The sequence below is a fragment of the Microcebus murinus genome, chromosome 9, assembly GCF_040939455.1.
Source record: "Microcebus murinus isolate Inina chromosome 9, M.murinus_Inina_mat1.0, whole genome shotgun sequence".
Taxonomy (NCBI): Eukaryota; Metazoa; Chordata; class Mammalia; order Primates; family Cheirogaleidae; genus Microcebus; species Microcebus murinus.
Window position 1 is genome coordinate 355598 of NC_134112.1, and position 25635 is coordinate 381232.

The following is a 25635-nucleotide window of genomic DNA, read 5'->3' on the forward strand; positions in this document are numbered from 1 at the left end:
CTTAGTGGGAATTTACTGTTTGTCAGCCTAACCCAGCTGGCCTCCTTAGGAAGGAGTTTTTAGCAAAAAATTAGAGTTCAGTCTTCAAGGTCTTTTTTATTTGGACTTCAGGGTTTTGCTGTTATACCTTTTTACCCACGCTTAATTTTTTGGTTGGTGGCAGTGGTAAGGAGACTTGTTTGCTTTTATTGTTTGATGATAAAGGGCTTGGAGTGCTGGCTATATTTGGCTGTGGACCTGTTGCAGAGCCTGTGCAGCCTGCAATATTTTTGAGGGTGTTTAGGCAGGGTCTCCGAGTTTATTTTGGGGATGACAGGAGGAGGGGTACCATATATAATTTTAAAAGGGGTTAAGCTTAAGTGGTAGGGGGTGTTCTGGGCTCAGAACAGGGCAAAAGGAAGGAGGGTTATTTGGTTTTTGCTAGTTTTTAGGACTAATTTAGTTAAAGTTCTTTTTAATGTTTTGTTTATTTTTTTTATTTGCCCAGAGCTTTGGGGATTATAAGCACAATGCAGTTTTTAATCTGTCTCTAGCACCCAAGCTAACTTTTGACTAACTAGACTAGAGAAGGTTGGCCCGTTATTTGACCTTATGTTTTTTGGCAGCCTTTATTTGGGGACTATTTTTTAAAATATTTTTTTGGCCATTATTAAAGCAGTTTTTTTTTTTTTTTTGGTAGGGAAAGCTTTTATCTATCTTGAAAAGGTATTTATTATGACTAATAAATATTTGTACCTATTTTTTTTGGTTTTATTTTTTGTGAAGTTAATTTTTTAGAACATTTTGGTTGCCTTCCCCCTTTTTTGGTATCTGCAAGGGTTTTATTGACTATTTTTCGCTGCATGACCTGGCAGGCATGACAACTCTTGATGATGTTTTTTGCTGCCTGTCTTTGCGATTTAAATTTGAGTTAGGCAGTGTCTAGCAGTTGTAGTATTTTTTTTTTTTTGGCCGAGGTGTATTGCCTGATGTCGGTGTTTTAGCAGTTCCCTAGAGCCTCAGGAACCATTAGATGGTGTTTTTTTGTCTTGTAACTAGCCGCTCTTATCTTGTGTTGTCTGCAGCTTTTTTTTAGCCCATTTTATATCCGTGTTGGAATAGTTTGGCAGGGGGTGGGGCAGTTCCCCCATCCTTGGAGGTAGCAGGCTTAAGGATAGAATAGATCTGTCTATGCTGTCCCTTTTGTAGCCCTTTTGCCTTGGCATCTGTGGCCTGGTTACTTTGAGTAGGTCTTTGGTACCCTGTAGCCAGGTCTGAGGGGTGGTGCAGCTAGTAGCAAATTATTTATATATTGCAGCAGGGTCACCTCTGGGTGGTTGGCATGGTATTTACCTAAGTTGTCATGGAGGGCCTCGTTGAACAAAGTGGGCGAGTTTTTGAACCCCTGGGGCAGTCTTGTCTATGTTAACTGCCCCTGGATTCCCCTCTCCTCATCCTGCCACTCAAAGGCAAATTTCTCTTGACTGCGCAGGGCTACAGCTAGGCTGAAAAAGGCATTTTTTAAGTTTAGGACAGTGTACCCAGTCTATGTTTGAGGGGCGGGAGAGCTTAACAGAGTATAGGGGTTTGGAACTGCAGAGTGGATGTCTAGGGCACGTGCGTTGACCTCTCTGAGGTCTTGCACAGGCCTATAGTTTTTTTTTTTTTTTTTTTTTTTTTTGAGACAGAGTCTCACTTTGTTGTCCAGGCTAGAGTGAGTGCCGTGGCGTCAGCCTAGCTCACAGCAACCTCAAACTCCTGGGCTCAAGCGATCCTCCTGCCTCAGCCTCCCGAGTAGCTGGGACTACAGGCATGCGCCACCATGCCCGGCTTATTTTTTTATATATATATATCAGTTGGCCAATTAATTTCTTTCTATTTATAGTAGAGACGGGGTCTCGCTCTTGCTCAGGCTGGTTTTGAACTCCTGACCTTGAGCAATCCGCCCGCCTAGGCCTCCCAAGAGCTAGGATTACAGGCGTGAGCCACAGCGCCCGGCCAGGCCTATAGTTTTATTTTGGTTTTTTACCCATTTTTTTTACCGGCTGCAAGGGAGTATTTCAGGCCAACTGGCATCTTTGGAGGATCCCGACGTCTAGGAGCCTCTGAATATGTAGCATGATCTCCACTCTGGCCTCCTGGGGCATGGGGTATTGTCTAACCTGGGCTGGCTCAGCCCCTGGTTTTAACTCAATGTAGAGGGGTGGTTGATGTACTGCTTATCTTGCATCCCCTGTTTTAGCCCAAGCCTTGGGAAATTTGCAGATCCAGTGCTCTATGTCCTTTTTTTGGTCTCTCATGGGCTGATATAGTCTATATTTATCTGCCTGTGTGAGGGTCAATATTTGAGTGACCCAGGGGCTGCTGATAAGGTTGCCCTTGGCATTAGTTTTTTTTTTTTAATTATTTTTTTTTATTTTGGCATATTATGGGGGTACAGATTTTAAGGTTTCAATAAATGCCCATTTCCCCCCCTCCCCCCAAAAGTCTGAGTCTCCATCATGACCATCCCCCAGATGGTGCACATCTCACTCACTATGTATGTATATACCCGCCACCCTCCCCCCTCCCACCTGCCCAATACCCTATTACTGTAGCACCTATGTGTCCACTTAGGTGCTACTCAGTTAATACCAGTTTGCTGGAGAATATATCTGGTGCTTGTTTTTCCATTCTTGGGATACTTCACTTAGTAGTATGGGTTCCAGCTCTAACCAGGAAAATATAAGATGTGCTATATCACCATTGTTTCTTAGAGCTGAATAGTACTCCATGGTGTACATATACCACATTTTATTAATCCATTCTTGGATTGATGGGCACTTGGGCTGTTTCCACAGCCTTGCAATTATGAATTGTGCTGCTATAAACATTCGAGTGCAGGTGTCTTTTTTGTAGAGTGTCACTGGATCATTTGGGTAGATGCCCAGCAATGGGATTGCTGGAGCATTAGTTATTTTTTTTTAAGTAAATTTGGGCCTTGAGCTTTGTGAGTATGTCTCTTTTTAACAGTGGTGTGGGGCACTCTGGGATGACCATAAAATCATGGCTTATTTGTCCTGAACTCAGGTTTAATTTTCATCAGGTAATCTATTGATATGGTTTGGTTTTTGTAGCCCTTTGCCCTCAGCTAGTTTTGTTGGACAATTTTTTTTGTTGTCTTGGTAATTACAGAATGTTCTGCTCTCGTGTTCACCAGGAAACTGACTGGGCTCTGTTCCACTTGCAGAGTTACCCTGGGTTCTGGGAGGGGAACCGAACCCCGTCCCCCTTATGTAGCCTTAACTTGCTTCACCACCATAACCTTCTCGGAGGGCCCTGGTTTATGTCTCTCTTTCTTTCTGGGGCAGTCTTGAGCCAGTGTCTATGCTCTTTGCAGTTGGCGCACTGATCCTTGCCTAGCCTCTCTCTTCGGAGTTGCACTCGGCCTCTAGCCCTTAGCTGTCTTCTCTCTGTAGCTGCCAGTAAGATCTCGGCCATCTCTTTGCTTGTTTTACGCGTCTTTCTGAAATGGAATTTTTTTGTTTTTTAACCTCATCTTTTTTAGCCTCTCCTCAGGCATCTTTCGGTTGTTGTAGACCCTTTCTGCCACTTTTAGCAGGTTTTGCAGGGTTCTTTTATTTAATCTGTCTATTTTTTGCACCTTACGCCTGAGGTCTGGGGCTGCCTGGTTGACAAAAGCCATTATAATAGCTGCCTTTTTTTTTTTTTTTTAACAGAGGGATCTATAGGCGTATATTGTTGAAAGGCCTCTATAATTCTCTCTAAAGATGCTGCCAGACTCCCCTCAGGCCCCTGCTGAACATCTCCTACCTTGGCCAAATTGGTTGGCTTTTGTGCCACTGCTTGGAGACCGGCCATTGGAGTCTGGCGGTAGACCCGGAGATGCTCTCTGCCTTTATCCTCGTTGTAATCCCAGGGAGGTTGCTCTAAGGGAAAGGTCCTGTCAATGACCCGGGGCTTGATGTTGGTCCTGCTGTCCTCTCCTGGAACCAGCTTTTGTGCCTCCCCTTGGATTCTCTCTCTCTCTCTTCAGTTGTAAAGAGGACCTTAAGCAACTGTTGGCAGTCGTCCCATATGGGCTGGTGCATAAAAAGGACAGAATCTAAAAGGTTAATCAGGTCCCTCAGATTTTCAGAAAAATTGGCATTCTGGGACTTCTAGTTGTAAAGGTCACTAGTGGAGAAGGGCCAATACTGGCATGCCTGCCCCCCATCCACCCCAAGGGGTTCTATCGTGTGCAGAGGGAGTGCCTTTATGGGTTCTGGATCTGGGGTCTGGCCAGTCTGGTGCCTGGTCCCATAGGCTGGTCTCTGCCAGTGGTCCTGTGCTCTCCTGAGCTGCAGAAGCAGCAGGAGCTGCCCCAAGGTTATACAGTGGGGGCGTATTCTATTTTAAATCTATAAGGTCTGGATACAAATTAGAGTTGAGCAGAACTGGTGGCGAGCCCATGGTGGGTTTCTGCCCACATTAATTTTTTTCCTTAGCATTCTTAGCGACAAAAATCTTTGGTTTTCCTTTGGGGGTGGGCAGGATCGTTTTTAGCCAGGGCAGCAGATCCTGGACCAAGTCCTGCCACACTATGATGTAAGGGATTTGATCCGGATGGGCACGATGGCCAAAAACTACCTCCTTCACCTTATCGATGAGGGAGGCATCGAAAGATCCTTCCTTCGGCCATCCAAGCACAAAGGCGGGCCACTCTGCCTCATACAGAGTGATGAATTTTTCTTTTTTGACCTGTAAAGAGAGATCGTGTGCTCTGGTCCTCATTAAAATGGCTCACTAGGATAGACAGAGGCATAGAGAGAGGCTGTCTCATGCCTGCAAGAAAGAAATTAAGGACAGTTAAGTTGTTTGCTTAGGCAGCATCATGAGTGACTTCTTGTTACCCAACTTCCACTGCTTTTTCATTTTACAAAGAGGACACATGTACTTGGTCTCACTCTGGTCCTGTTCTGGTTGTCTTAAAGAAAGACCTTGAGCCATTAAGGGGAGGAATACACACAGAACATCAACATCAACCAAACCGAGTAAGACAAAACGACAAGACATATAAACACCAACCTAGTCTGGACCTCTTTTTCGGCTCCCTCTCAACCCAGCCCTGGGCTACAAAGTCGCCTACAGGGAGTCTCTCTGGTGTCAGTGGATGTCTCCTCTTGACCCCGACCGACGACCCACCAGCACGTCTGCCTAGGTCCCTTGTTGGTCCTACGGAGAACTCTAACCTCTTTTACTCTAATTCTGTCCTGAAATATGGGAATCCCGGACGAGCCCCCAAATATTGTGTCTGAGAATTCTGTATCTTAGATCAGAATGTCAGAGTAATAAGCTCATACCAATGTAAGCAATAAATGGAGGTTTATTTAAGCCAGCTGAAGCTAGGGTCTAGGTTTTAGAGCATAAGCTCAGTGGTCTCTTTAGACAAGGACTCTTGGCAAGGTTTTAGCACAGGTTTTATATTTTTAGTTGTTGTGTAACTCAGGTTATTGGTTATAAGTGGTATCTGGAGCCCACTTAGCACCTACACATTTTATTTAATCTGTTTATTCATTGATTATGCTGGCTGTGTATTGATTTATTGAATGGTTGGCGAGGTCCCAGGGACTTTGCACTACCTTATTAGGTAGTGCCTTACTGGTTTTTTCCCTGGGGCTTTTTTTTTTTTTTACTTTGTAGAGCTTGTCATGGCTTTACTCCAGGCTAAGTGGCAAGCAAGCCGGTGAATTATAAAAGCTAAGGTATAAAAGCCAAGATAGCGGTTAGCTTATATCCCAGAATTTTTCAACTTGAGATGCAAATAAAAGGAGGGGGGAGTACTGCTGTGGAGAGTGGGCAGGAGAGCAGAGAGGATGAGATAAAAATAAGGGGAGGCACAGGTGACAAAATTGGGGGGTTGAGATCATCAGGGATTACTCAATTGGAAGAGAGGGAGAGAAGGGGGAACAGCAGCAGCCCCCAAGACTTGCGAGTAGCAATCTCTCCTCCATTCAGCCATTTGAATGTCAAGAGTGTCAACGGAAAACAGCCAAACTCTGTAAAATAATTTTAAAGAGATTTATTCTGAGCCAAATTGAGGACCATGACCCGGAGCCACTGCCAAGAGGCCTTGGGCAAGTTACAGTTTGGTTTTATACATTTTCACAGAGATGGGGTTACAGGCAAAGTCACAAATCAATACATGAGAGGCATATATTGGTTTGGCCCAAAAAGGTGGGACATCTTCAAGCGGGGGCTTACAGGTTATAGGTGGGTTTAAAGATTCTTTGGCTGGCAGTTGGCTGAGAGAGTTAGACTTTGTCTAGAAGACCAGAAAGGATATGCTTATTCTAAGATAAAGGTGTGAGCACTCTGGGAGGTCCAGACAGGAAGACGTTTTAAATTTATGATAGGGGCCTACTAGGATGCTTGAGTTAAGATATTTTAAATTTATGATAGGCATCTGCTAGGATGCTGAGTTAAGATAAGGGCTTCTTATCTTTTAGGTGATCTTAATGCCATACCAGAATCAGGTTGGGAAGTAAACCACCACTTTATTTGGTTAACAAAAGCTGCTTAATGGGAATTTATCATTTGTCAGCCTGACCCAGCTGGCCTCCTTAGGAAGGAGTTTTTAGCAAAAAAAACACAAAAAACAAAAAAACAAATCAGAGTTCAGTCCTCAAGGACGAGGGTCAAGAGACCTGTTTCCAACAGGGTTTCATGTTCTGGACCACAAGGAAAAAGGAAAGGGAAGTGGCACAAGGGGGGTGTCTCTGGTTGCCAAGATGAAATCAGCTTTGTTTTGTTTCCCCTTAGCTACAGGGTGAGAAGGAGCGGGATGGGGGGAGCAGAGGAGGAGGAGCACAGGGGAGGGGAGAGGAGAAAATTTTTTTTTTTTTTTATTGGCTACATCTGTGGATTTTTTTTTTATTTTTTATTTATTTTATTTTTTTTTATTTTTATTTATTTTTTTATTTTATTTTTATTTTATTTTTTATTTATTTTTATTATTTTTTTATTTTATTATTTTAATAGAGAGAGGAGAAAATTAATACCCAAACAGCCAAGAAGTACTGAGGGGGAGAGTTCTCCTCCTACATAAAAGAGGCAGTGATTGCAAACAAGTCCCTGGCTGGAGAAAGCAGGCTGGGGAGACAGCTACCCGCCCTCCTTGCCACCCCTCTCCCCCCTTTTGGTTGTCTCCCCGGGCAGCTGGCAGCGTCTCACCACTGACTCAGAGAGAGGAGCCATTGGGAGGAGGAGGAGGAACTCTCAGGAGCTCTGGCGCCCCAGGCTAAGGAAACAGGAGGAGCATGGGGAGGTGAGAACGTGTGGCAGCAGAGAGCCCCAGGTAAATTGGAAAGCTGGCTGGCTGACAGCAGATTTGTTTCCCGTAATGAAACTGAAAGGGTAGGGGTGCAGCGGCTGGCAGCTGCAGGCGACAGTGGTGGCTCCTACCATCTATGGGGCATCTTCCAGGAGCTCCATGCTTCACAGCGCAATAATCATAGTTTCACTTGTGAGCTTCCCCTCGCCAGCGAAGCTCGCCAGCCAGCCGGGCTGTGGAGCCATGCATTCAGGGAACCAGGAGCAGGGCCCCGGGCTCCCCTCTGCATACCTGGAAGGGCGCTGCTGCTGGTGGCAGGGTGCTCCTCCTGCCCCAGAGGGGGGAGGGTTGCAAACAGCGGGTGGCTGCAGTCCCCCCTCTCTGGCTGCCCAACTTTGCGCTCTGGTTCCCTGCCAGAGCATGCGCCTTCCCTCCCCACCCATGTCTGACAGCTGTGGGAGCCAGGAGTTCACCCTCCCACCAGACCAGAAGGAGAATCCCCAACCCGTGACCACAGGGTGCCAGGCTGCCTTTGGTGAAACCAACATGGGGCTGCAGAAATGCACACACTGGCGGCCTGGGGAGCTCCCCAAGTAAACTCTTTGAAAATATATTTGTGCCTTAGTTTCCTTCTGTAGGTTGACAAATTCATACAGTGAAAACACTTGAGATCAAAATCAAGAATGACATTATGAGCAACATCAAAAAATAAACTTGAAACAACTCAAGTCCTAAAATCAGTGGAATGGGGGGGTAAGTTGGGGACCAAAAGACTCAAACAGCAGCATGTGTGCCACAGAATGTGGCACAAAATCCAGAGGAAAAATTTAGGAATAATGTAAATTGTATATTAATAGTAACATTAAGGCCGGGCATGGTAGCTTACCCCTGTAATCCTAGCACTCTGGGAGGCCGGGGTGGGCGGATTGGTCAAGGTCAGGAGTTGGAAACTAGCCTGAACAAGAGTGAGACCCCGTCTCTACTAAAAATAGAAAGAAGTTAATAGGTCAACTAAAAATATATAGAAAAATTAGCCGGGCATGGTGGTGCATGCCTGTAGTCCCAGCTACTCGGGAGGCTGAGGCAGAAGGATTGCTTAAGCCCAGGAGTTTGAGGTTGCTGTGAGCTAGGCTGACACCACGGCACTCTAGCCAGAGCAAGAGAGTGAGACTCTGTCTCAAAAAAATAAAAAATAGTAACATTAAGTTACTAAAAACGCAAAAGAGACCAAAATAACGTTATTTACATAACTTTATATAAGAAAAAACACAGTATTTAAAGAAACCAGCAAAATCACTCAAATTCAGTGTTTATTAATACAAGGAAATTCTAAGGGGAAAAAATTCAAACTCAGTGTTTTTCTTCTGCTCTCATACCACAGCCATCAACACAGAAGATTTCCATAACGAAAAGTGAGGGGATTCCTCCTTATTAATAAGAAAGCAGCCAATTTTGCAGGAGACACCTGGTGGGTGTACTCAAACTCAGTTCAATTCTAGCAGTATCCATCTGGAGAGGGGTTGGGGCATGGGGTACAGAGCATTCATGTCCTTGCCAGACTCACCACCTTCCAAAGCTCCCCACACCAAATCCTTTTCGGTTTTTAGGAAAGCTTCATTTCATTCACCTAATTAATTAAACCACAGGTAATTGGTAATCAACTCAATCTGAAGCCCCGCTCTCCACCCTAGAAGTTGGGGGCAGGAATGAAAATTCCATTCCTCTGGGCATGTAGCTGGTTCCCTTGGCAACCAGCCTCCAATCCAGAGGCTTCTATGGGCTTTCTGAAAATCCACTTATTAACATAAGCTCAAGTGTTTTAAAGAGCCCGTTGTAAATATTAATATCAAAAGACTATCTTTCACCTTTACTGGTCAGGAGCCACCTCATAAACTAAGGAAAGACCAAATAATATAACAAAGGATATTCTTTCAGGGGTGAAGAACCTGTGGCCTTAAGGCCACATATGAGGCTGTCTAGCTCCTTAAGTGTGGGCTTTTGGCTGGATCCAAATTTTACAGTACAAATCTTTTTATTAAAAGTGGTACAGCAGAGAAAGATGAAGCTTCTTGCCTTCTTTGGTGCTTAAAAAAAATATTGAAATCAGAAGGCCACAGGTTCTCCACCCTTGCAATGAAATAATAGAGCTTATAGGAGGAGCTGACAGCCAGGAATCATGGGGAAAAAACAAAATATATCTATTGCAACATCACAGAAATTTAAGGCACTAGAATGTCATACCTCAACAGGAGAAGCAAAGGTATCTATCCCTTTCAGACAACAAACAGGCCACTGAATTATTATTTGCATTATAACAAGTCATTTAGTAAACACATTTAAGAGTTGCCAAATCCTATCTCATAGGATTTGTCATTAAACTTCAAGATCCAGACAGCAGGATACAAAACAGAGCTATTCACTGTTACAAATTCTCCACCCTGCAAAAAGAGAGGAATAGATGTTTTGGTGAATCTTCGTTATTCACTAATTTTTCTAGCTTACTTTCCTGTGGAAATGCATTTAGTTTTCTGCAACTAAAATGGAAGAAATATTTTTTTCTATATCCTTTCCCAGGTAGCATTCCCAAAGCTAAGCTCTGGAATTCCAAAATTACTTCAAGATAAAGAACAGAACTGAGAAAATTACTACACTCACTGTGAGAGAAAACAAAACAGTAAATAAGAATGTTTTCTAAAGCCAGTCAAATTTAGCAGTGGGGGGTTGAATACCAACTTTAGTGACACTAATGTTAATAACTTCTGATAACCCACTAACCATAGGACCAGCCAGTAAGAATTTTAACAAGTGGAATATATGACCAGATTTTTTATCTGAAATCTATGTTTTTCATGGCTCTTTAAAAATATTTTCTTATCTTTCAACCTCTACTGCTAAAGTACATTTTATTGTTAAAGAAAAACTAGGCCAGGCATGGTAGCTCATGCCTGTAATCCTAGCCCTCTGGGAGGCTGAGGTGGGAGGATCATTTGAGTTCAGGAGTTCAAAACTAGCCTGAGCAAGAGTGAGACCCCATCCATACTAAAAGCAGAAAGAAATTAATTGCCCAACTAAAAATATATAGAAAAAGTTAGCTAGGCATAGTGGTGCATGCCTGTAGTCCCAGCTACTCAGAAGGCTGAGGCACAAGGATCACTTGAGCCCAGGAGTTTGAGGTTGCTGTGAGCTAGGCTGATGCCACAACACTCTACCCCAGGCAACAGAGTGAGACTCTGTCTCAAAAAAAAAAAAAAAAAGAAAAAGAAAGAAAGAAAGAAAAGAAAAGAAAACCTGAAGGTGAAATAAGTGAACAAATGTTTTCTTGGTGACAAACCCATGGAGGGGCAGTGCAGTGCAGACAATAAAAGAAAAAACAAAACCAAAACAAACAAACAAAAAAAAGTGTGACTCAAGTGTCAAGTCAGGCCATCCTATCACTTAGCAAATCTGCCCACCCAATCCTGCTCATTGAAGTACTAGATGATCCTTCTCCCAGGAGACACTGCACTGTGCCCAGCTTTGTGCCTGAAGTTCACTTTGCTTTGCAGGTTCTTGCACCACTTCACTGTGGTCTGTTTTCTTTATCCTTTGAGGTAGATTAGTGTTAGACAATCCAGAGAGCTGGAATAATTCATGTCTTTTTTCCTCAATACTAGCATCCAATTGGCATATCTCCAAGAAATGAAAACTAGGTTTGGGGTTAGAAAATCTTAACTCACATTTCTACACAAAAACGTGGAAATTAAACAACCTCCTACTAAATGATTACTTCATAAATGAAGAAATCAAGATGGAAATAAAAAAATTCTATACTCCTACACTGCTGGTGGGACTGCAAACTAGTTCAACCTCTGTGGAAAGCAATATGGAGATACCTTAAAGCGATACAAGTGAATCTACCATTTGATCCAGCAATCCCATTGCTGGGCATCTACCCAAAAGATACAATGACACTCTACAAAAAAGACACCTGCACTTAAATGTTTATAGCAGCACAATTCATAATTGCAAGACTGTGAAAACAGCCCAAGTGCCCATCAAACCAAGAATGGATTAATAAATTGTGGTATATGTATACCATGGAGTACTATTCAGCTCTAAGAAACAATGGTGATATAGCACATCTTATATTTTCCTGGTTAGAGCTGGAACCCATACTATTAAGTGAAGTTTCCCAAGAATGGAAAAACAAGCACCACATATACTCACCAGTAAATTGGTATTAACTGAACAGCACCTAAGTGGACACATAAGTACTACAGTAATAGGGTATTGGGCAGGGGGGAGGGGGCGGGTATATACATACATAATGAGTGAGTTGTGCACCATCTGGGGGATGGTCATGATGGAGACTCAGACTTGTGGGTGGAGGGGGGGAAATGGGCATTTATTGAAACCTTAAAATCTGTACCCCCATAATATGCCGAAATAAAAAAAAATTTAAAAAAATACTAAACAGGAAAAAAAAAAGTATATGTGGTTACTTATATGCGATTCACAGGAAACTACCAACACCATTTCGTTTTCAGGGAAAAGCGAGCATATGTTCAATGTACTTCTAGGATAGTGCTAGGTTTAGGTATAGGGTTTCGTGCTAGGGTTAGTGTTAGTATATGGGACAGGTCTAGGGTTATGGTCAGGATTTGACCTAAGGATACGCTTAGGAGAAGGGTTGCAATTGGAACTGCTGTATAATGAGCATTATGTTTGTTGTAGGAATGTGACCAGAAACTATAAACATCGCTATATTTCTCAGAGAAAGCAAGTTTCTAATCAACGTACTTTGTCACTTCTCTGTTTTAGTAGCTTTAAATATGTACATTTGCAATATTTTTATGATATAAAGCACAGCATCTTTTCGTCGTTTTATAGGAAACTCACTGCTTTATTTCTCAGAGAAAAAGAACTGTTATCAATGCGATTTCTCACTTCTTTTTGTGAGTCCCTGTTAATGATTGCATTTAGAACTTTTTATGAAACCATATACTATTAGATACGTGCAATTCACTAAAAACTACAAACTGTTTCGCTTTCAGAAAAAGCAAGCATATGTTCAACGTAATTCTATGAAAGTGTTAAGGTTAGTGTTAGGGGTTTGTGCTAAGGTTGAGGTTAGGGCTGGAGCAGCGCTAGGGTTATGGTTAGTAAATGGGGAAGGGTTGCATTTTTTACTTCTGTAGAATGAACATTATTTTTATGTAGGAATGTCACCGGAAACTCTAAACATCGCTTATATCAGAGAAAAAAAGTTTGTAATCAACGTACTTTGTCAGTTATCTATGTAAGTATCTGTAAATATGTATCTATTGAATATTTTTATGATATGTCACCGCATCTTACGGTTGTTTTCTAGGAAGCTCTACATATTGCTTCAGTTCTCAGAGAAAAGCAAGTGTGTCATTAACACACACTGTCCCTTCTGTGTGTATGTAACTATAAATGTGTATCTTTGGAATATTTTATGATATAATATTGTCACTTATGTGTGCTCTCTAGGAAACTCTACACACTGCTTCGGTTTTCAGAGAAAAGCAAGTGTGTCATTAATATACATTGTCACTTCTTTTTGTAAGTAACTCTAAATGTGTGTCTTTGGTATATCTTTATGATATAACTGTCACTTAAGGGTGCTTTCTAGGGAACTCTACACACTGCTTTCATTCTCAGAGAAATGCAAGTGTGTCATAAATGCATATTGTCGCTACATTGTGTAAGTCACTGTAAATAAGACCATTGGGTGTTATTTATGAAATAACTTATGGTACCTTATGCGTATTTTCTACGAAACTCTAAATATTGCTTCATTTCACAGAGAAAAGCAACTGTGTTATTGATGTGATCTCTCACTTCTTTGTGTAAGTCACTCTGGATAGTTGCATTTGGAATTTCTTTATTAAAGTATATACTATTACTTATGAGTGATTCAGAGAAACCTACAAACACTATTCTACTTTCAGAGAAAAGCAAGCATATTTTCAATGCACTTCTATGATAATGTTAGGGTTAGGGTTAGGGCTTCGCACTAGGGTTAGGTCTAGGGTTTGGGACAGAGCTAGGATTACAGTTAGGGTTTGATCTCAAGTTAGAGTTAGGGGAATGGTTTCATTTGGAACCTCTGTAGAATGAGCACTATGTTTCTTGTAGGAATGTGACCTGATACTGTAATCTTCTCTGTATTTCTCAGAGACAAGCAAGTTTCTCACAATGTACTTTGTCAATTCTCTGTGTAAGTAGCTTTAAATATGTTTCTTTGGAATATTTTTATGGTATAAGTCACAGCATCTTTTGGTTGTTTTCAAGGAACATCTACATACTGCCTCAGTTCTCACGGAAAACCAAGTGTGGAAGCACACATTGCCACTTCTTTGTGTAAGTAACTCTAAATGTTTATATGTGGAATATCTTTATGCTATAACTTTGTCATTTATGGACGTTTGCTAGGAAACTCTCCACACTGCTTCCATTCTCAGAGAAAAGCAAGTGTGTCATGAACACAAATTGTCTCTTCTTTGTGTAGGTCACTGTAAACAATGACCATTGGAAGTTATTTATGTAATAATTTATTGTACCTTATGCGTTTTTTAGAAAACTCTACATACTGCTTCATTTCTCAGAGAAAAGCAACTGTTTTATCAGTGCGATTTCTCACTTCTTTGGGTAAGTCACTCTAAATGTTTGCATTTGTAACGTCTTTTTTTTTTTTTTTTTTTTTTTTTGAGACAGAGTCTCACTTTGTTGCCCAGGCTAGAGTGAGTGCCATGGCATCAGCCTGGCTCACAGCAACCTCACTCTCCGGGGCTCAGCGATCCTACTGCCTCAGCCTCCCGAGTAGCTGGGACTACAGGCATGCGCCACCATGCCCGGCTAATTTTTTGTATATATATTTTTAGTTGGTCAATTAATTTATTTATATTTTTGGTAGAGACGGGGTCTCGCTCAGGCTGGTTTCGAACTCCTGACCTTGAGCAATCCGCCCGCCTCGGCCTCCCAAAGTGCTAGGATTACAGGCGTGAGCCACCACGCCCGGCCTGTAAACTTCTTTATTAAACTGTATACTGTTAATTATATGCGAGTCACAGAAAACTACCAACACCCTTTCATATTCAGAGAAAAGCAACATATGTTCAATGTACTTCCAGGATAGTGTTAGGATTAGAGTTAGGGTTTCACGCTAGGGTTAGGATTAGGGTTAGGGTTTGGTACTGAGCTAGTGTTACGGTTAGGGTTTGAGGTAGGGATAGGGTTAGGGTTGCATTTGGAGTTTCTCTAGAAAGGGCATTATGTTTGTTTTAGGAATGTGACCAGAAACTATAAACATCGCTGTATTTTTCAAACAAATGCAAGTTTTTTTATTAACGTACTTTGTTACTTCTTTGTTTAAGTAGCTGTAAATATGTGTCTTTGGAATAGTTTTATGATATAAGTCACAGCATCTTATGGGTGTTTTCTAGGAAAGTCTACAATTCTGCTTCATTTCTCAGAGAAAAGCAAGTGTTCCATTATCGCTCATGGTAGCGTCTTTGTGTAATTCACTTTAAATATTGACCATTAGAAGTTTGTTATGATATAACTTATTGTACCTCATGCATGTTTTCTAGGCAGATATAAATACTGCTTCATTTCTCAGTGAATAGCAACTGTGTTATCAATGGGATCTCTCACTTCTTTGTTCAAGTCACTCTAAATGTTTTCATTTGGAACTTCTCTATGAAACTATATACTGTTACTTATGTGAAATTCACAGAAAACTACAGAAAGGTTTCACTTTTGGAGAAAAGCAAGAGTATATTCAATATACTTCTAGTATAGTGTTAAGGTTAGGGTTTCTGTGTCGTGCTAAGTTTAGGGTTAGGGTTAGGGATAGGGTTTGGGGCAGGTCTAGCGTTAAGGTCAGGGTTTGAGCTAGGGTTAAGGTGAGGGTTAGGGTTGCAATTGGAACTTGTTTAAAGAGTGTATTTTGTCTGTTTCATAAAGGTGACCGGAACCTATAAACCTCTCTATATTTTTCAGAGATAAGCAAGTTCGTAATCAATGTACTTTGATACTTCTTTGTGTAGGTAGCTATAAATGTGTATCTTTGGAACATTTTTATATAAATCACGGCTTCTCATGGTTGTTTTTCAGTAATCCCTGCGTACTGCCACATTTCTCAGTGAAAATCTACTGTGTTATCAGTGTGATATGTCACTTCTTTGTGTAAGTCACTCTAAATGTTCACATTTGAATCTTCCTTATGAAACTATATGTTGTTACTTACGTGTAACTCACAGAAATTTACAAACACTGTATCTCTTTCAAAGAATGGCAAGCCTATGTTAAATGTATTTCTAGGATAGTGTTTGGGTTAGAGTTAGGAGTAGGCACTAGTGTCATGGTGAATATTTTCTGTTAGCCTTAGGGTCTCCTTTTAGGGTTAAGTTAGGGTTTGGTGCAGGGTAGGGTGACGGTTAGAGTTTTAGCTAGGTTTAGGGTTAGGGGATGTTAGTTCTTCAGAATGAGCATGTTGTTTGTTTTAAGAATGTGACTGCAAACCGTAAACATTGCTATATTTCTCAGAGAAAAGCAAGTTTGTAATCAACGTACTTTGTCACTTCTCTCTGTATGTAGCTGTACATGTGTATATTTGGAATATTTTTATGATATAAGTCACTCCATCTTATGGTTCTTTTCTAGGAAACTCTACATGCTGGTTCAATTCTCAGAGGTTAATGAAGAGTTTCATTAATGCACATTGTCGCTTCTTTGTGTAACTGTAAATGTGTATCTTTGGAATATCTTTATGATGTTACTTATTGTCCCTAATGAGTGTTTTCAAGAAAACTCTAACACTGTTTCCATTCTCAAAGAAAAGCAAGTGTGTCATTAACATGCATGGTCGCTTATTTCTGTGAGTCACTGTAATTATTGGCCATTTGAAGTTATTTATAAACAACATATTATACATTATGTGTGTTTTCTAGGCACCTCTACACATGGCTTCATTTTTCAGAGAAAAGCAACTGTGTTATCAATGCAATTTATCACTTCTGTGTGTTATTCACTTTAAATGATTGCATTTGGAACTTCCTTATGAAAGTATATACTGTTACTTATGTGGCATTCACAGGGAACTAGAAACACTGTTTAACTTTTGTGGGGGCGCCTCGATGGCGCCTCGGCGGCGTCTCAGTGGCACAACAAGAAAGGAATTTTTCCCCCTCTTTGTGTGAAGTAGGGTGAGGCAATTAGCGAACAGCACACATCTGTTTATACCTCCGGTTATCTCTTGGGTTGTAAGGAAAGGCGAAAGGGAGGTGGGATGCACAGGGATCGCGCAGGATACTAAGGAAATTAATCACTTCAAAGGTCAGCTCATGACCAGCGCGTGATTAGTTTGTGCGTTGCTAGGGCCCTTTGGGGGGGGGATAAAAGGCACCCCACAATTCAGGTCGGGGTCCTTGCCTGTGAGAGTGGCCACTGTGTTGGTGCTCTAGGGCTTGGACCCTGGCTAGCCAGAAAATAAACCTCCTCTTGTGTGATTGCATCCTCGATGTCTCTGCTTTTCTGTCCGGTGGGGCTGTGGAAGGTCGGTCCCTAACATTTGGGGGCTGCCTTCCCCACAGACTACCGGATAGAACTCAGGGCTGAGGGAGGAGTGTGAAAATCCACCCCGGACTAGCCGGGTGTGGTGTTGGGCAAGGGACGCGGAATCCCCTTGCAGGACCCCGGATCAGGATGCCGGCACAGGACCTAGGCGGACGCGCTGGTGGGTCGCCGGTCGGAGCCAGGCGGAGACGTCCTCTGGCCCCGTTGGGACTCCGGAGCTGACCTTGTAGCCAAGGGCTCGGTCAGGAGGAGCTGGAGCTGACCTTGTAGCCAAGGGCTCGGTCATGTCCTCTGGCTCCGTTGGGACTCCGGAGCTGACCTTGTAGCATAGGGCTCGGTCAGGAGGAGCTGGAGCTGACCTTGTAGCCAAGGGCTCAGTCATGTCCTCTGGCTCCGTTGGGACTCCGGAGCTGACCTTGTAGCCAAGGGCTCGGTCAGGAGGATACCGGGGAGCAGGTCCGGACCAGGTTAGGTTGTGTGTTTACCTCACTGTCTACTTGTCTGTTGTCTGCTTTGTTTGTCGCCGGCTTTCTGTGTGTGTGTGAGTGAGTGTGACATCTCTCGTTGGCTTGTTGGAGTCTCTGGGTTCTGTGGTTTCAGCCCGAGAACCCATCAGGGTTGCATGGGTTTTCGGGCTGGGGCCGTGGAATCAGGGGACCCACGAAAAGATCCGCAGGGGCGACTAGGACCTCCACGTGAGTATTCCCCTGCAGGGGCTGGCAGCGCACAGTGTATCTCCTGCCGCCCATGCCAGAAGTGGCTAGTGCGGGAGGGGCATGGCCATTACCTCCGTAGGGAGTGTGAAAGGCTAGGGATTCAGATCCTTGTCCCCAGTGCCCCAACTGCGGAATATCGGTTTGCACATCTGCCTATTATTGACTAGCCATGGGACAGGCTCTAACAACGCCGTTGTCCATCCTGGTGAGCCATTTTAAGGATGTCAGGGCAAGGGCACACAACCTGTCCCTGGAGGTCAAGAAGGGAAAGTTTGTTACCCTTTGGGGGGCCGAGTGGCCCACATTTGGAGTGGGGTGGGCCAGGAGGTCTCGTTTGATGCCTCCTTGATCGAAAAAGTAAAAGGGGTGGTATTTGGCCACCACGGCCACCCTGATCAGATCCCCTATATCGTGGTCTGGCAAGACTTGGTTCTAGACCCGCCACCCTGGCTGAAGGCCCTTCTACCTGCCCCGAGGGGAAAGGCGGAAGTTCTGGCAGTTAAAGAGGCCAGAAAGGAGAGGGCACGCGGTCCGTTGGGACGCCAGTGTTGCCGGACTCCAATCTCCGAAAATCTGAGAGACCTAATTAATCTTTTAGACTCTGTTCTTTTTACTCATCAGCCCACCTGAGATGACTGCCAGCAGTTGCTTAAGGTGCTCTTCACAACAGAGGAAAGAGAAAGGATTCAGGGGGAGGCGCGGAAGCTGGTTCCCGGGGAGGACGGCAGACCTACTACAAACCCGCCAACCATCGACCAAACTTTTCCCCTTGAACGGTCGCTTTGGGACTACAATGAGGCTGAAGGTAGGGAGCGTCTCCGGGTCTACCGCCAGACTCTGATGGCCGGTCTCCGTATGGCGGTGTGAAAGCCGACCAATTTGGCCAAGGTAGGAGATGTTCGTCAGGGGCCAGAGAGCCCGGCAGCATACTTAGAGAGGATCATAGAGGCCTTCCGGCAGTACACCCCCATAGATCCCACAATGGAGGAGAGTAAGGCAGCTGTTATGATGGCGTTTGTCAATCAGGCGGCCCCCGACATTAGGCGCAAGGTGCAGAAAATAGATAGATTGGGCGAGAAGACTCTGCAGGACCTGTTAGAAGTGGCAGAAAAGGTCTATAACAATAGAGAGATGCTAAAAGAGAGGTTAGAGAGGATCAGGATAGAAGATAGAAAATTCCAAGCTGGGAAAGCACAGAAAGCAAACAAAGATGGCTAAAATCTTGCTAGCCACCACAAGAGGGGGGCAGATAGGGTCAGAGGATAGGAAAAGGCCCCGGCGGGAAAGGCTAGGCAAGGATCAATGTGCCAATTGCAAAGAGCATGGACATTGGGCCTGAGAGTGCCCCAAAAGAAAGGGGGGTGAAGACTTGGAGGTCCTGAAAAAATCATGGTTGCAGGACAGGTGATAGACGAATAGGAAAGATGGGGTTCAGTCCCCCTCCCCAAACCTAGGGTAACTTTGCAAGTGGAGGGGAACCCAGTCAGCTTCCTCATAGATACAGGAGCAGAACATTTGGTACTAACGGAAGACACAGAAAAATTGTCCAGTAAGACCAGTTGGGTGCAGGGGGCAACAGGAGCCAAACTACATGGCAGAGATTAGATCTGGGTTCAGGATAAACTTGCCTACCCTGTTCAACAAGGCCCTCCATGATGACCTTGGGTTTTCGGAAAAGGCTCGACCTCTGTATAAAGGGCATAAGGCGGGGCGAGCATGGGAGTGGACTGTGCAAATGGAAGATGCTTTTCAGGCCCTGAGGGCAGCCATGCTGGAAGTCCCGGCCCTAGCACTCCCTAATCCTACAAAAGAGTTTCACCTGTTCATAGACGAAAAGAGGGGAATACCCAAGGGGGTACTCACGCAGGCCCTGGGACCCTGGAAGAGACCGGTGGTGTACTTGTCAAAAAAACTAGATCTGGTGGCGGCAGGGTGGCCAGTGTGCTTGCGAATCATCGCAGCCACGGCCCTGTTGGTCAAAGACACTGATAAGCTCACCCTAGGGCAGCGGCTGCAGATCACCACCCCGCACACCATAGAGGGGGTTCTGAAGCAGCCACCGGGACGGTGGATCACAAATGCGAGGCTGACTCATTACCAAGGGCTTTTGCTGGACGCAGCCCGCATCGAGTTCCAGGCCCCTGCCGCCTTGAATCCGGCTACGCTTCTGCCAACCCCCGCTGCAGCCGCACCTAAACGTGATTGCCTTGAGATCCTAGCCGAGACCCAGACGACCCGTAGAGACTTGAAGGATCACCCCCTTCCAGGTAGCGACCTGACCTGGTTCACGGACGGAAGCAGTTTCATCCGGGACGGACGCAGGTACGCAGGGGCGGCCATAGTAGACGACCAAGGTAAACTTGTCTGGGTGGCACGCTTTCCGCCAGGGACATCTGCTCAGAAGGCAGAACTAATAGCGCTGACAGAGGCTCTTAGCCGGGCCCAAGGAAAAAGGCTGACGGTGTACACTGACAGCCGCTATGCCTTTGGGACTGTGCACATACATGGGGCCCTCTACAGGGAAAGGGGCTTCATCATGGCAGAGGGAAAGAAAATTAAGCACATGCCTGAAATACTCCACCTACTAGAGGCTGTTTTGCTGCCAAAGGCAGTGGCGGTAGTCCATACCCCGGGACACCAGAGCGGGGATTCCGTGGAAGCACGGGGCAATCGGAGAGCAGACGCTAAAGCTAAGAAGGCTGCAGAAGACACTCCGCAGCCAAACATCCTGCACCTTAGCCTGCCACCCCCAGGCATGGGACAGTTGCCTCCTCTGCCGGACTATTCCAGTGTAGATGAGGTCTGGGCCTCAGAGCAGCTATGTGAAGATGGCTGGTTGCAGGACGAAGGGCATCGCCTAATAGTGCCAGAACTCTTAAGACGCCACCTGTTAGAGCACCTGCATCAGACCACACAGCTAAGGAAGAGAAAGATGCTGCAATTGCTGGACACTGCTCAACTAAGGTTCAAGTCACAAGGACGGGTTCCAGATGACATCATCAAAAGTTGCCGAGCCTGTCAGGTCATGCAGCCGGGGAGGACCAGAGGGACCCACGCAGGTACAAGGGAAAGGGGGAGGCAGCCAGGACTATTTTGGGAAGTAGATTTCACAGAGGTCAAGCCTAGAAAATACGGGTACCAATATTTACTGGTCATGGTAGATACGTTTTCCAGATGGGTAAAAGCCTTCCCTACGAAAGGAGAAACAGCTTTGGCAGTAGCTAAAAAAATATTAAAAAAAATAGTCCCCAGGTATGGACTGCCGGAAGGGATAAGATCAAATAATAGGCCTGCGTTTATCTGTCAGGTTAGTCAAGGGCTGGCCCAGGCTATGGGGATAGATTGGAAATTACATTGTGCATATAATCCCCAGAGCTCTGGGCAGGTAGAGCTAATGAATAGAACAATAAAGGAGACCCTGACTAAATTGGCCCTGGAGACTGGCAGAGACTGAGTGACCCTCCTTCCCTTCGCCTTGTTCTGAGCCCGGAACACCCCTTATCACTTGGGTTCAACCCCTTTTAAAATCATGTATGGCACACCCCCTCCTGTAGTTCCTAGGATGAGCCCTGAGGCTCTTCTGGGACATCCCAAAGAAGTGTTACAAGCGGTGCAGGCTCCGCAACGTGTCCACAGTCAAGTATGGCCGGGCCTCCGTGCTATCTACCGGCCTGAGGAGGAGGGTGCCGGACACCGTTTCACCCACACCAGCCAGGGGACTGGGTGTGGGTGAAACGGCATAACAGCAGAACCCTCGAAACTGAGGTGAAAGGGCCCTTATCAAATTATTCTTGTTACCCCCACTGCTCTTAAGGTTGATAGAATAATAGCGACCTGGATACACCACTCCCACGTGAGACTTGCTAATAAAAAGACCAGGAGCGGTGCCAGGACCAGTATAGAAAGCAACTGCAGACCCGAAGAATCCTCTAAAGACCAGACTGACCCGAGTGGCAGTGACAGCCCAGGACCGCTGACACAGACTTGGACTGGGGTTGTGGCATCTAAAGATTGACTGGGTGACAAACATGGACGGGTCACGGTGGGGGGTTGGTTATTGTGTTTTGGGGATGTTGTGTTTTTGGTCCAATATTTTTGGGATAGAGACCTACAGCTGTACTTACTGCCCCAAACCCCCACCAACCCCATAACCTTACATGGGTCTAAAGATTACTGTATAATGGTGTTAGTGTTCCCAAAAATAATATACCACACTGAGGAAATAATGTATGAGGGCATAGTAGGGTGAAGAGTCACCAACCTAATTTTTAAAAGAAAAAGAGAGCCCTTCACAGCCATAACCCTGGCTACTCTTTTTGGCTTAGGGACAATAGGAGCAGAAACTAGTATCTCTTCTCTGGCAGTGCGTCAAAGAGGGTTTAATACTCTGAGGGCAGCTGTTGATAAAGATATTGCAAAGATAAAAGATTCAATTTCACACTTAAAAAAGTCTTTAACCTCCCTCTCGGAAGTAGTTTTGCAAAACCAGAGAGGGTTAGACTTGGTGTTCCTGCAACAGGGAGGGCTATGTGCGGCCCTCTGGGAGGAATGCTGTTTCTATGCCGACCACACAGGAGTGGTAAGAAAGTCCATGGCCAAAGTAAGAGAAGGGCTTGCTCGTCGCAAACGAGAATACAAAGAACAAACAGGTTGGTTTAAGTCCTGGTTCAATAGTTCCCCCTGGCTGACTACTCTGATTTCCACGCTTATAGGACCACTAGCGATCTTACTCTTAATCCTAACATTTGGGCCCTGCATATTAAACAAACTCATAAGATTTGTAAAAGACAGGGTCAGTGCTGTTCAGCTTCTAGTGCTGCAACAGCAATATCAAAGACTTAATGCGGACCTAGGACTTAAAAATTACCCAGAAGACGAGCAAGAGTGCTCGTCGTCGGCGATGTAAAGGAAAGGGGGAAATGTGGGGGCGCCTCGATGGCGCGGCGGCGTCTCAGTGGCACAACAAGAAAGGAATTTTCCCCCCTCTTTGTGTGAAGTAGGGTGAGGCAGTTAGCGAACAGCACACATCTGTTTATACCTCCGGTTATCTCTTGGGTTGTAAAGAAAGGCGAAAGGGAGGTGGGATGCACAGGGATCACGCAGGATACTAAGGAAATTAATCACTTCAAAGGTCAGCTCATGACCAGTGCGTGATTAGTTTGTGCGTTGCTAGGGCCCTTTGGGGGGGGCGGATAAAAGGCACCCCGCAATTCAGGTCGGGGTCCTTGCCTGTGAGAGTGGCCACTGTGTTGGTGCTCTGGGGCTTGGACCCTGGCTAGCCAGAAAATAAACCTCCTCTTGTGTGATTGCATCCTCGATGTCTCTGCTTCTCTGTCCGGTGGGGCTGTAAAAGGTCGGTCCCTAACACTTTCAGAGAAAAACTAGCATATATTTAATCCACATTTAGGCTTGTATTAGGATTAGTGTTTCAGCTTGTTTAGGGTTAGGGTTTCGCGCTAGGGTTAGGGTTAGTGTTTCCTGGTTTGGGTGAGGGTTAGGGTTAGGGTTTCAGGCAAGGGGTAGGATTAAGTTTTCGGTTTTCTACAGGCATAGGTCGGGTTAGGGTTAAAATTTTATACGGAACTTCTTTAGAAAGAACATTTTGTTTGTTGTGTGAATGTGACGTTAAACTATAAATATTGGTTCAGTTGTCAGGGAAAACAAGATTGTCATCAATGCACTCTTTCCTTTTTTCTGTAAATGACTTTAAATATGTTTCTTTGGAATATCTTTATGATATAACTTATTGTATCTTTGGGCTGTTCTCTAGTAATCTCTTTACAATGCTTCTGTTCTCATAGAAAAGCAAGTCTGTAATTAACTCACATTTTCCCTCTTCCTGTAAGTCACTGTAAATATTTGCCTTTGCAAGTTATTTATGTAATAATTTATTTACCTTATGCATGTTTTAAATGAAACTTTACACACTGCTTCATTTCTCAGAGAAAAGCAACTGTGTTATCAATGCTATTTCTCACTTCTTTGTGTGAGTCACTCTAAATGTTAGCATTTTGAACTTCTTTATCAAAGTGTATACTCTTACTATGTGGGATTCACAGGAAACTAGAAACTAGAAACTGAGAAAAGCAAGTGTATATTGAATGCACTTCTAGGCTAGCTTTAGGGTTAGGTATTCGGCTTTGTGTGAGTGTAGGGTTTCACGCTAGAGTTACGGTTAGGTTTAGGATTATATGTTAGGGTTAGAGTTAGAATTAGGGGTCGGGCTAGGGATAGGATTAGGTTTAGGGTTTTTGGAGAGGGCTTAGGTTATCGTTAGGGTTATGGTTATGGTTGCACATGGAACTTCTTTAGAAAGAACATTATATTTGTTGTACGAATGTGATGTGAAACTATATATATTGGTTCAGTTGTCATGAAAATAAGTTTTGTAATCAATGGACTTTGTCACTTCTTTCAGTAAGTTAGTGTATGATATAACTTATGGTAACTTTCGGTTTTTTTTCTAGGAAACTCTACACACTGCTTCAGTTTTAGAGAAAACCAAGTGTGTAATTAATGGACATTGTTGCTTCTTCTTTAAGTCACTGTAAATACTTAGCTATGGAAGTTATTTATTTAATAACTTGTACTTTACCCATGTTTTCCATGAAACTCTACACACTGCTTCATTACTCAGGGAATATCAACTGTGTTATCAAGGCACTTTCCCACTTCTTTGTGTAAGTCACTCTAAATGTTTGCCTTTGGAACTTTCTTATTTTCATATATACAGTCATTTATGTGTGATTCACAGTAAACTAGAAAGAATGCTTAACTTTCAGAGAAAAGCAAGTGTATGTTGAATGCACTTCTAAGCTAGTGTTAGAGTTAGGGTTAGGGTTTCGGCTCTGTGTTAGGTTTAAAGTTTTGTACTATGGTTAGGGTTAGGTTTAGGGCTTTTAGCTAGGGTTCAGGTTAGGGTTAGGGGTGCATATGGAACCTTTTTAGAAGGAACATTATCTTTGTTGTACAATGATTGCATGAAACAATAAACATTGTCTCAGTTATAAGGAAAAACAAGTTTGTCATCAATGCACTTTGTCACTTCTTTTTGTAAATAACTCTATCTCTATATATCTTTGGAATATGTTTATGATATAACTTATTGTCACTTTGCATTGTTTTCTAGGAAACACTATATACTGCTTCACTTCTCAGTGAAAAGGTAGTGTGTGATTAATGCCCTTGTGTAATTCACTGTAAATATTTACCTTTGGAAGTAATTTATATAATAGCTTATTGTATCTTATGCATGTTTTCTATGAAACTCTACACACTGCTTCATTTCTCAGACAAGCAACTGTTTTATTCAGGCAATTTCGCACTTCTTTTTGTAAGCCAATCTTAATATATGCATTTGGAACTTTCTTGTGAAAGTATATACTGTCAATTAAGTGCAATTCACTGGAATCTAGAAACACTGATTAACTTTCAGAGAAAAGCAAGCATATTTTCAATGCATTTCTATGAGCTAGTGTAGAATTCAGGATTCAGCTTTGGGTTAGGGTTATGGTTTTTCGCTAGGGTTAGGATTAAAGTTTCACATAGGTTTAGGGATTCATGCTAGTGTTATAGTGTTTCAGGCTATCTATAGGAATAAGGTTAAGGTTTTGGACAGGTTTGGGTTAGAAATAAGGTTATTGTTAGGGTGAGGGTGGCATATGGAGCTTGTTTAGAAAGAACATTATGTTTGTTGTATGAATGTGAGGTGAAACTATAAATATTGGTTCAGTTGTCAGGGAAAAGCACTTTTGTAATCAATGCACTTGTCACTTTTTTCTGTAAGTCACTGTAAATATGTATCTTTGGAATATATATATGATATAACTTACTGTAACTGTGGTTTATTTTCTAGGAAACTCTATGCAAAGCTTCACTTCTCAGAGAATAATAACTGTGTAATTAATGTCGCTTGCGTAATTGTTGCTTCCTCCTGTAAGTCACTAAATATTTGCCTTTGGAAGTTATTTATGTAATAAATAAGTTATTTATGTAATAACCAATTTTACTTTATGCGTGTTTACTGGGAATCTCTACACACTGCTT

The 25635-nt window shown here is 43.6% G+C and overlaps 1 pseudogene; it reads left to right on the top strand.

Annotated features, from left to right (window-relative positions):
- The window catches only part of LOC105883129 (small glutamine-rich tetratricopeptide repeat-containing protein beta-like), a 63831-nt pseudogene that overhangs the window by 31412 nt on the left and 6784 nt on the right, over positions 1-25635 (top strand).